Here is a 12,878-nt window from a genome sequence, read left to right on the forward strand (position 1 = left end):
GGACATGATTGTAGCACTTCCAAAGCCGACATTGCTGAGGGTGAAACAGCTAAATCCTCAACAATGTTATAGTTTTGAGCCGCTCTCGCATGTGGATTGAAAGCTGACTTTCAAAGTATACCCTTGGCGGGCGGTTTGATTACCAAGTCTGGATTAGGTTTCTCGATCTGTAGTGGATCGGAACCGGGAGCTGAGGTTGATGGGTTAGAATGAGAAGATTCTGCTTCTTTACCATCAACAGAACTTTTACTACCATAATCAGTGATCGAGTCGCAATCCTAACATGGGACATTATCAGTATGGGTTCTTCATTGGCACTCGAGGAAGAACCTATCATCTTACTGTCTTGACTTGGAAAAGGATCCTTCAAAATAGCAGGCGTTTGGGAACCTTTGACAATCTTCGCAACCTCTACACGATGAGGGCACTCTCTTGTAAAATGTTCTTCGTCACAAATGAGACCAGGATAACGAGGTTTGCGTTTTTCATCATTGGATTCCGATTTTTCAGGTTTCTCTTTTGAAGTTTTGTCTGTTTTATTTTTCTTCTTCCCTTTCTTCTTACCACTGGATTTTTATTTGGCTGTAGATGACTCTACAACGTGAATATCGGCGAAAATCTCCGCGGAAGAATCTCCTGTCAGGGGATCTATCAAGGTTATGATAGGAGAAGAATTCTTGGAAGACTTCTTCTTACTTTTGGTGTTAACCATACCAATCATACCATCAACAGCATGAGACCCTGAAGGAGCTGCAGCGATTTGATTTTGCTTAGGAAGATCAGGGATTTTCTCATGTAACGTACCTGACTGAGTATAAACCAAGTCAAGGTACTGTGCTTGAGCAATTACTTGCTCCTCAGTAACGACTCTAGCCTTAGCTACATCTTTAGTGATCTTTGGCAACAAAGATTTTACAAACCATTCAGCTAAAATATGATCCGGAATAAAAACCTTCACTAGACGTCGTCAACGTCTCCATTCATGAATGTGATCTGAAATGTAAGTGGACGTCGATTTCTTTAATGAAGTTAGTAATTCTGTGCCATTATCATATCTGAATGGCAACTGAAAATGAGTTAAAAACGAGGTAGCTAACTGACTAAAGTTATAAAAAATGCCTCGCGGTAACTCAATGTACCTCTTGGCCGCGAGACCAATTAGAGTGCGCTGAAAAAGCCTTAGACGGATTGAATCATCTGAAATGGAGTTAGACGCACACCAGAGGTGATAATTCATCACATGGTTCGATGGGTCCTCTCTTGATTTGCCTTCAAACTTAGGAATATCACTAGGCAACTTATTCGGCATTGGCGGCCAGAATGGAAGATAATTAATGGGATTGTTCATTAGGCGTGACAAGTCAGGCAAGTCAAAAGTTGCGATAAACGGTAACTGACGATTAGGGTCCCTAAAACTCTGGGTCATGAGACCAGCCCCAGGAGGAGGATATCCAGGATAACTAGGAATAGGGATTGCATTTGGGATATTGTATCCTCCCGGAAAACCAGGATTAACCGGACCGTACTGGGGTTGTTGAGGTTGTTGATATGTGTACCCAGGGTACGGTTGATACTGATAGACTGGCTGCTGCACAGTAGGACCGAATTGGTATTGTCCCTAGTACGGTTGATAAGTAAATTGTGGTTGACTTGTGACAACCGTACTTGAACTAGGTTGTCCTATAGGCATCTGAACCGAAGTTTGAATCGTGGATCCAGACGGCGGTAAAGATGTCTGAGGAGTAGATACAGGAACAGTAGAAACCGGAGCTGTCGATACTCCAGAATTAGGTGGGGTAGATTGAATAGATGTTGCTGCAGTTGCAGCAGTCGTTTGAGGCGGAGTACGAGACATACTAGGCCCAGGCTGAGAAACTACTGAAGGTACATAAGTTTGAATAGTAGACTGGACAGGTTGCTGGGGTGTACCAGAAACTAAGGGTTTTCCAGTTTGAGATGACAACTAAGGGTATGAAGACTTGACTCAAAATCACTAAAAAATGCACTTAAGATGATTAAATAATATTTTCCCTTCAATGAACTTCTAGCTAGGAAAGAGTTTGAGAATGAAAATACTCGTAAACACAAATCTTTCTTAACAAACAAATTAAAAGAAGAGCTTTTTGTCTTTTCCAATGCACTCTAAACGAGACAACTACTTATTTTCACAAAAATTTCCATTTTCTTTCAAAACACTCAACCACTACAAAAACAAACTTTTTCCAAAAGAGATTTTTTTTTTTAATTTTTTTATAAAACACGCAAAATTGTGGAAATGACTAACTTTGAGATCTATAAATTAAAAAAAACCTATTTGAAGTCAAAGCTTACAAGATGTTTTACTTAGCTAGATGTAAACTAGGACCAATTTATGCAGAATCAGAAATCAGTCAAAAAACAACCAATTTTTGTTTTCTTTTCTAAAAATGAAATCCGAACTTTTAACACAAGCTTTTCAAAGTTTTGTAAAGAGAAAACACAAGGTGGATTCCTCAAGAAAGGTAGATTTTGCAAATGGTCAGACTCATAAGAAGGCTAGTAAAACCAAGGTGATCTGAGGTTCCTACACTTCTAAGCTCAGAGCTACTACAAGACCAAAATGAAAATCAAGCCCAACAATCAAAACTTCTAGGAATTTCACCTAAAACCCTAACACCAATGAAGTTAACCTAAGGAAAGCTTCTGATAGGTTATGTGCAGGTCTGGGCAGGGGATAATAACATCTAAACAAAAACTAAGCTGACTAACAGAGAAAATCTTAGGTTTTCCAAATTTTGACAGGGTCTGCAGGCCCACAGTTAACAGAGGTGTTGTACCGCTCTGTGCTAAAAGCAAAAGTGCGGATAGGTCTGCACTGTGTCAAAAGCCTAGGGTGCAGTCCTCTCCCAAAGTTATGAAAAACAAAAAATAACCCTGGATCTACTAAATCTACCCAATTCCACACACAACAAGCCAAAAACAGAAACGAAAACACAGTTTCTCAGGTCAAAGTAAAAAAAAGGAAAAAATCAAGTCCCCAGTGGAGTCGCCATTTTGTCACACGGAATGAGTCGATCTTGTGGACAAGATAGACCTTCCTAGAATCTAAATAGATCTAGTAACAAGCAAGCCAATCAAAAACTATCTTTCTCTAAATATGCATTTATAAACAAAGGCAAACAAGTGTTTAGGCCTACCTTGGGTCCAATGCATGTTTTTGGAAGCCTCGCTCCTTTGATCCAAATGAGCTCCTTTGTTGCGAATCTGCAAACACAAACAAGCAAACAAATTAAATAGCACCTGAAAAGCCAATATCATAAAGCATATTTAACATGAAGATCAAGGAATTCATGAAACAAATGACATAAGACAATTTGTTGAGAAAAATGAATCTGATTGTATTAATTCAAATCAAAGAAGAACTTTACAACCTGTGCCTTGATGCTATACAAGCTCCTCCCAGGGTCCAACAAGAAGTCTCCTCTACTTTGACAAGTTTCACTCTCTTCCTAATGAAGCCAAAAAGGTATGTGATCTCTTCTCTCAAGCTTAACTAGGAAGTCTCAATTCAGCCAGCATTTACCCTCAAAAATGTTCAGCTTCTAACCTCCCTAGCAACTAGCCCAATGCCTTAATTTATAGTGCAATGGAGGGAAGTTACTAGGTCCTCCTTCAAAGGGATAAAGCCCTCCTTCAAAGGGATAGCTCCTCTCATCAAGGGATTAGCTCCTTCTCTTTTGGGATGAATGAACCACCTAAGAGAGACCAATCCACGTCAAAATTCCTTCTAGAATCATCTAGAATTAACCCAAAGTGAGTTTTTTAGAATAAAATTGCGCCTTTTTTACTTTCACAAGGGTCCGCACCCACTCCTTTAGGGACAGAGCGGGCAGGTCCGCAGTTTTTGTAAACAGGGGGTGCAGGACCACGGGCAACAGTGAGAGAAAGTGTGGAACCAGAGCTTTGTTGATTTTCAATGTATTTCTCTCATTTTCAAAGCTTGACTTGAAGAGCTGAGGTCTGAGACTTGCTTAGGAGGATAGTACAAGTGATGAAAGACCCATACTGACTGCAAATAATCATGGTGATGATATTTTTGTGTAACAAATACTTTGTTAAATATGAAGAGCCACAAAAGAGAAGGGTTTTGTGTATTTAACCCATAACCTTCATAATGGAAGTTCTGAGGATAGAGATACCCTATAATGCTTATGGCCAACTGTGATACTAACATTGTGCGGTCTAGAAAACAGACTTTGATGAATTGTGGGTTTGTGGATGACCCACAACCATGAAAAAAAAGATCCAATGAGAGAGATGCCCTATAATTCTTGTGACCAACTGTGATACTAATAGTGTGCAACCTAGCAAATGGACTTCAATGACAAGGATTTTTGTGGTTGACCCATAACTGTGATGCCGGCTGTTGATGAAGTAGTTGGTGCCTATATAGCCTGGGGTGGGAGGGAAAATCTCCGAATAACCCAAGCCAAATGTTGTTATGTTGAAACTGATGAATCTGATGCAGGTTCCTACTAAAGCGAGGTGGGATGGCACATCTCCAAAGGGAACCCTCTCTGAATGCTGCTTTAGATATAAAAACTAATTTAAAATGGGCATAACTCGGTCAATATAACTTAGATGATTTATTATAACCTATTTTTGGAAATATAAGAACCATTATACATCTTCCATGTGATTGAAATACCTATTTGGACACTCTAAAAACTCATATTAATGTTGCAATTGTCCCGCTGTCACAAAAGTTCTGAAAAAATAGCTAATTTTAAATTAGCGATATCTCCCTCATACAAACTCTAATTCAACCAATTTATTTTTGAAATTGAGTGATTTTTCAAGGGGAGCTCATTTCTACAATAAGTTTTATGAAATTCTCCACAAAAACTGTAAAAAATGATAGGAGAGATTCTATCCATGAATTGTTGTGAGAAACATTTCTACAACACAATTGATTTTAAATCAACGATATCTCCCTCATCCAGACTCTAATTTGGACAATTTGTTTTTTGAATTTGGGTATTTTTTCACAAGGAATTTAGATATGTTATTTTTTTCATAAATTTTATACCAAAAGTTTCATATCTAGTTTGCAAACCTTCCGCCCAAAACATTGTTTCAAAAAACTGAAAAAAATAAAAATAAAATAAAATTAAATTAAAATAAAATAATATATATATATATATATATATATACATATATATATATATATATATATATATATATATATATATATATATATATAGATATAATTATAATAATAATAATAATAATAATAAAAATAAAATAAAATAAAATAAAAAATCATTCTTCCTGCTTTTCCCAAGAAAATGTTCTATGGAGGTCATAGCACGTGCATGAAGTTTTTGAAGATTGCTGAAAAAAATTGAAACTGAAATATGTGTCAGACCTTCATTCCCATGGAGTCATAACATGAATCTGATACCACTGATCTAGATGTTGGGGGGAGGCCCCCAAGATCTGAAAATTTGAAATTCCAAAAGAAAATAGGAGAACATACATTAAACAAAACCACCAAGATTTTTTTATTAAAATAGATAATAACTATAAAATCTACATTTTGGTGGTGTTGACGGTGCTGGACCCACCAAAATTTAGGGGATATCCCCAGTATGAAGTCCCAAATAGACCTCACACCGTCTGGTGTAGGAGTCCCATGTAGTATGATGGCACGTTTTCATTATCTTAAAGATTTTCCTTATCTCTTGCTTCTCAGCACATGAGAGTGGTTTACATTGTCTTCAAATAGCAAGGTTCATGTGCTTGGTGAGTGCTTAGTGTCACTTGTGTCAAGGTTCTTTCACTGCATAGGGAGAGGGTGAGAGTGATTCTAAAGACAAAAGGGAATAGTCCCAACTCTGGTAGAGACACAAAACACAATAGGACATGCACAAATCCCGACGGAGTAGTTTTGTTGGGATGGGGTCCCTTGGGTTATTTTTGGGTTAAAATAACCCATATTTTGGTACAATTTTGTAAATAATGTAAAGTCTCTGCAATTTGTGAATGTAGAGCATGCAGGTGAATAAGAATCAAAGGGGATTAGCCCCTTGTTTTGGATAAGTTCTGAGTCGGTTTTGAGATTCACCCATGGTCTACAGGACATGGCATTGTATGAAAAAGGCTATAAATAGTGAGTCTTAGTGAAGAGACAAGAAGAACGAGATGCAAAAATGATAGAGAATTGGGTTAATTGAAGAGTCTAGGATAGGATATAGGGCAGGAAGGCTTTGATTCTTGCACTTAGATAGGGAAAGAAAGGCTCTGTAGCTGAGTGTGTGGAGGCCTAGGAAGAGTTTGCAACTAAGTGCGAACCCCTGTAGCTATGTGTGAAGGGCAGTTTGAGTTTGTAATCTTGAATTGAAGATCAATAAAGACATTTTTCCAAAGAATTCCCGAGTATTTTTGTTTAACTCTGTTAATTTTATATGCTTGTGATGAATGATTTTTTTTATGAGATATTGATTGAATGTTATGCGATTCTCTGGAATAAGTTTTAATAATGTACACAATGCATGTTTAAATACTTTCACGAAGACTCTAGTGATTTTTCTCATGTTTATTAATGATTTAAGTAAATATACGCGAACACTAATTTAGGACTGCTCTCTAATGGTTGTAAGTAGGCAAATTGACTGTTAAAGGTCCGCAAGGATTGATCGTAGACTCTAAAGGTTGTTTTAACAAAGTTGCAGCAACGTGACCTAAGAGTTTATCAATTTGCATGAAGGAAGATCTAAGGCACCGGAAGACATCATACTAGTCTCTAGATGTAAAAATTTGGTTCTTGCAGCCCCCCATACTACTTCGGGTGAGACTGCAGCCTCTGCTATGTAGGTTGTTGCCGAAAGGGCCAGTAGTGTAGGGTTTTTTTGGTTGGCACAATGTTGTAGCGGCTACAACTACCCTCCAAGATTCTTCCTTAGCTTCATTTTGGAGCCTCCCTGCCAACCTTTCACAGCACCATGTCTTGCTTTGTCGAGTACACTAGCTTCAATGATTTTCTTGTAGAAAGACAAGCTGTCTATCAAAGCCTGATGCAATCCCTCACAAGTTGTTTCCCCAGACTTGGTCTAGCTGCAGGCTAAGAAGCTCCCTCAAGAAATTGCATAATTCTGGAGGGAAAACACCGTTCCCTCCAAAAATTACGCAATTTTGTCTAGCATCTTGAAGGGCTCCAAAATTGCTCAAATCTTCTAGTCAAGCTTCGCTGAGAAAACTATGCAATTCCTCCCAACAGGGCTGCTCAACCCAGGAACTACATAATCCTGGGAAGCAGACAGCTGCTCTGCCTAGAAATTGCGCAAATCTCCTGGGCAGTCAGCCCAACTCCCATCCAGAAATGCACATTTTCTCCCAGTAATTGAGCAGGCTCTTCCATATACAGTTGGTTTGACCAGTTCCACCCGGGACCAAGGAAACTTGAATTGCATGCATGGGCTAATTTTTCCCATAATAGAAAAAGAAACATTTAAAAAGCATCCCTAGATTTTAAGGAGCTATTTTTAGCAGCTAGAGGTTACATGCAAAGATCGTTTTAAAATCTTTCCTCCAAGTGTCGCTTTTTCCTAGATTTCTAGCATGCACGTCATGAGCCAAAACTCGTTTATTCAACTCATCAAAGCTCATTCTTTCACATCTATCTTGGAGCTTTGACATCCCACAGCACATCCAGGACTCTTCAACACATCTGGCTCAGCTATTCAGGGGTAAGTGGTCTCAACTTGTCTTTTTCAGCATTTCTATCACTTTTTTTGTTTTTGTTTGTGTGAGTGTTGTTTGTTTGATTTATTTGAACGCTTGCTATTGTTTACATGCATACTAGCTTGTACTAGAACCATTTCAGTTTTCGTTTCTATCTCATTGATGTCGCATGCATGAAACTCTTTTACACAAATAACTGTCGATTCGGCAACTCGCTTCACCCACATGCATGTCGTTCCATTTTCTAAATTTTCATTCACTGTTTGCATGCTCAATCATTTGCTTCTACATACACTCAGTATCACCATGCATTCACTTTCACATTTTCTTTCAGTTGCTCGTCGGCAGGTCTGGGTAGCCTTGGCTGAGACTCTACCTCACCAAGATAACATTGCACAATCCTGAGAGGGAAGGCTATGTCTTCCCCTCAGGAAATGTGCATTTCTGCCCAACATTTGTTCCCTAGGCCTATTTTATGCAATCCTGAGGGACAGTGACTGCTAGCCCAAAAAATTGGCAATGCAGTCTGTGATGTAGGAAAGTGTTCCCTCTACGGACAGAGGCAACCCCTCTAGCCCTAGAGTGGGTCTAGTCACAAACAAGGAAAGATCAACAATTGCTTTCCTTAAATAGTCATAGTTGGAGGCCTACCTCAACCGGTGGTCGATGGAGTTCCCTTGCGCTGCTCCAACTTCTGCTTCCTTCTCCTAATGAGTAATCAACCTGAAACAATGCAAAGGAAATACAACAAAGCACGTAATCAGAACAACAATGATCTATTTACTCACAAAGTCAAGAAGTCATGAGCTATCAAGTACATTACATACAATACATAGGAAAACATCATTGATTGTATTAATTATGAAATAAGAGTAAGCTTACAACCAAAGTCTTGACGTCACAAGCCTTCTCAGAGGGATCTAGCCAGCATATTCCTCAAGCATTCACTCTTGAAGATGGGTCTCCCAATACACAAGTCTCTCTCACTCACAAGTTTTACACAAGATCAAAGGCACTTCACAACCTTCCTCAAGCTATCAACAATCCCACACTTGTCACACTCACACCAGCTATCTAGAAAACTCACAAATACTAATAGCACTATCAGCAACCACTCCAAAGACTAAGAACTCCAAACTAGCAGCACATAGCAATGGTGAGAGTTTAAATAGGAGAAGGAGCCTCCATGAAAGGTGGGAGGATGAGCTTATCTCCAAGGAAGGTAGCACAAATGATGGAACAACCATGCCAGAGAAATGAGGGCGACATAAACAAGGCCAACAACCAGGTCTGGAGTCATCTGGAAGGCCGACTATTGGAACAAATTCACCTAATCTATATCATCGCAGGCACATAACTGGTCTGCCACACTGACATCACCATTGAATAACGTAGCTAGTCATGTAATCGTGGGAAACTACAAGAGACAGTTGTGCTGGCACATGAAATTCGACCATCTCGGGAATCACGTGTACTTCCGCAATGGTAGCGCTTCTGGACTGTTTTGGAGCACTCATCGGCGTGTTTATTTGGCCAACAGACGCGATGAGGAAGAAACCTTTGGAAAAGTGGGTCATTTGGCAACATCGGAGAGCATTTGTCTAACATGAGCATGTATTACTTGGACACATGACACAGTAGGAAGACTGGAGTGAAGACAGTGACAAATTACTGTGTAACAAATGCCCCCTAAAGTATGAAGCCTGAGAGAGAGGGAGGGGTGAAATGCTTTACGAAACTGACTGAACTGGAACACCATTTTGAAGAACCTGCACGCAAGTACAACTGATATCTCTAATAATGAATTACATGTAGTCTAGGCATGGGCACAACCATCCAAAAGACATACAAAATAGGTTTGTGGTATGGACGCATCCATCCAGCTAATGAGACCATGATGATGACAAAGGTATGGTCACAACCATCCATGAAGATTCAGGTATGGTTGCAGCCATCCATCAATGAGTCATGTAATCATCAACCCACGCAGCCCGAACATGTGTAATCTGAGTTCGGGGTCTTGAACCCATCCGACCATAGTACAAATCCTAACATGCGAATAGATGTGGTGAGGTCGAGCATGATAGAACATCGCTTGATTATCGGTCAATGATGAAAACTATTAACAAGCGCGAGAGAAACCACCAATAATGCCAATGGCTCTCAAGGTACTGTCTAGCACAATCCACGGAGTGTGAAAAAGGAGCTGAAGTCAAACACTCGTAGAATCACCCAATCGACGACCAATGATGAAAGTCGACCATCAGGTGCGAAGAACTTGCCATTGAGGCATGCAAGCTCTAAGGTACCAAAGGGGATCTCTAGATCAATCTCCTGGATAATGAGCTGAAGTCGACAGGAGATGACCCGTCGCAGGAGGGCCATAATGTTTCCCCCATCAACGACATGAGATAAGGAACAAGAGGCAGATGGAGAAATAGAGTATCAGAGGAGAAGACGAGGGTGTAAACTACAGAAGGATTATACTCTTGAACATGTTGGCGACACGACTCCGGAGGGGGGTGGCAGCATTCAGGCATCAAAGGATCAGAGCCTCAATGGAAACGACATGAATCAGATGGAATGAGACTAGAATGATGACCCAAACCCACGAAAGGCCAAATGATGATGTATGGATGTCCCAACCCGACAAGAAGCAAAAGTGTCAATGTTCAAGAGTGACTAGATGCCATAGACAATCAATGATAAACCTGTTGTTGAGTCCAACCTAATAATATTTTAACGAGCCCTAGGAAGGAGAAGCTTGAGTCTCATCATGGTGACGAGTCCAATGTCGTTAGGGTTTAACGAGTCCGACATAGGTAAAACTCATAGTCTTTTTCATGTTTAGAGAGTTTTAAAAAGACACGGAAAAGAAAACTCCAGGGGGGTCCTTTTTCGTAGAGTTGTGTTTCTCGAGCCCGAAAAAGTATAAAACGATACTCGAAAGAACCGCCCGACCATTATGATTGAGGAGTACTTTTCGTGGGTAGTGACTTCGACCCAAAAAATTAGAAAAGCGGTCAGAAGCACGTCGTTTCGCAACCAATAACGAGCCTGAAACAACAAAATCCCAACAATCTTTTTTGTGTTTAAACAGTCGAAAAAAGAGCTTAAAGGCGACTGCCTCTCGTTTCTTTTAATGAGTCAAGAGGGAAACTCAGCCATATTTTCATTTTTCAAGTCGGAAAAGAGCTTAAAGACGACTTTTCGGGATCAAGTGTATATTAAACTGTCATAATTCCACCACCTGAAGCTCTGCACAAAAACACGTCACACGTAAACCTGCTCGAGATAAAATGAACAATATTCATAAAAACATAGTTAAAAAACATATTTTGACTCTGCATATGGTAAAACTATGAGAAAAAACCCACATTTATAAAATGTAACTTTTAAATTTGCAAAAATCACTATAAAAAGGAATTAACCCATTCATTTTTACCATAGCACTATTCAATTTACCGTGGAGCAACTTGGAGCACTGAAGTTGGCGAGCAAAATTTGGCCCCGTTCGTGCATCATTCGTCCCGAAACTAGTTCCAGGTAGACACACGTTGCCTTGCGCTTCATTTTAATGCTTTTTTCATGTTTTTTGAATGTTCCAAGTGTTAGTTTAGGCGGATTTTCAAACCGGGTTCCGCCGCTCCATCATCGTGGGTTTACCCTATCGGGTCCGCGATGGCTGAAAATCTTTTACACTAGGTGTGCTTCGATCATCGCGGAAAAGTGATGTACTTCAGCGATGATCGCAAAAAACTTGAACTAGCTACCTCGCGCCATCGCGTCTGTTTTTAAAACAGACACGATGACGCCACGAACTTATGATTTTATGCAAATTCCGCGTCAAAATTTCTAAAAGAGGTGCTAATTCAATTTTCCTCATCCTGTAGGATATAATGGAATTCGTCTGGCAAGAACACACACATGATAACAATGATATAGAAGCTTTTGCCGATGTGGGGTGCTGAAACGCACTACGGGCATGCAGATTGCTCAAATTCTTCCTAACTCCACACTTGCAGTCACAACTTGACTTGCTGGAGCTACTGATCAGGGCCTGGAATCCCACGGAAGGGAAATTTATCATCCAAGGCCGGGATATCGATTTCAATTCTACAGACATCTATTTTTGACTGGGCTGTCTTGTAGAGGTGAGAGGCCCATTCTAGAGGGGCAGCGACTCGGGGGGGATTCCCTAGATATGTTGATGGCTCAAGTGTGCCCAGGGGCACGCAAGACAAGGAGTGGGAAGGTGGCAATCCCAACAGTGGACAATGTAGTCCTTCATGCTATGCTTTTCATGGTGACATGGGCAGTGAGCTCCCTAGCCCAACATGAGGCTTTGAAGATTCAGATCCGGCTGGCTCTCGAGTGTCTCAATCCCACCATGTTTAACTAGGCAGAGATGGTGACGGACAACATAAAGAGGCAACTCACCAACTACCGTCGAGTAGAGATGAAGAAGTTTGGTAATGGATCCATCTTAGTCCCGCTCATGCTGGAGTGGGTGTCGACATTGTTACACTAAAAAATGTCACCTTGACTACTTACAGTTAGTATGGCTCAAATCAACAAGTCATGCTACCCTCTTAGGCAAGTCTCATGCCTCTGTTATCCATCTCAAACTCAAAGAAGAGAGAAAGTCTTGTAAAAATCATGTTTATCTCTGGGGTCGCAGGTTCTCTCTAGCCTTACCTGTGGGGACGCTGACCATGTTCACAAAATCTGCGTCCATAGACGCTCTGTATGTTAAGGGACAGGTGCGTCCCTCTGTAAAAGGCAAAATGCGCGAGTTTTATCTTGAAAAAGTTACTTGTGGTTACTTCTAGAACATTCTAGAGGTCGGTTTGATGAAATGGATGCACCTCCAGTTGGTTCATGTATCTCTATTAAGGGGGAACTTATCCCATCAATAAGGGAGCTATCCCACCCATAGAGGGGGATGATCCCATTGATAGTGGACCTGAATAACCTCTTTACAGCACTATAAATGAAGGCATTGAGCCAGAAGGAGAGGAGGTTGGAGCTATACATTTTCTTTGGGTAAATGCTGCAGGATTTAGGTCTTCCATTAGAGCCTTTGTGAGGAGAGATTGTCTTCACTTGATTCTACTTGGGAGAGGGTGAGCTTTGTCAAAGTAGAGGAAAACCCT

The sequence above is a fragment of the Pinus tabuliformis genome, chromosome J (genome assembly GCF_031772625.1).
Source record: "Pinus tabuliformis cultivar Carrire ecotype Pingquan chromosome J, CPIR1, whole genome shotgun sequence".
Taxonomy (NCBI): domain Eukaryota; kingdom Viridiplantae; phylum Streptophyta; class Pinopsida; order Pinales; family Pinaceae; genus Pinus; species Pinus tabuliformis.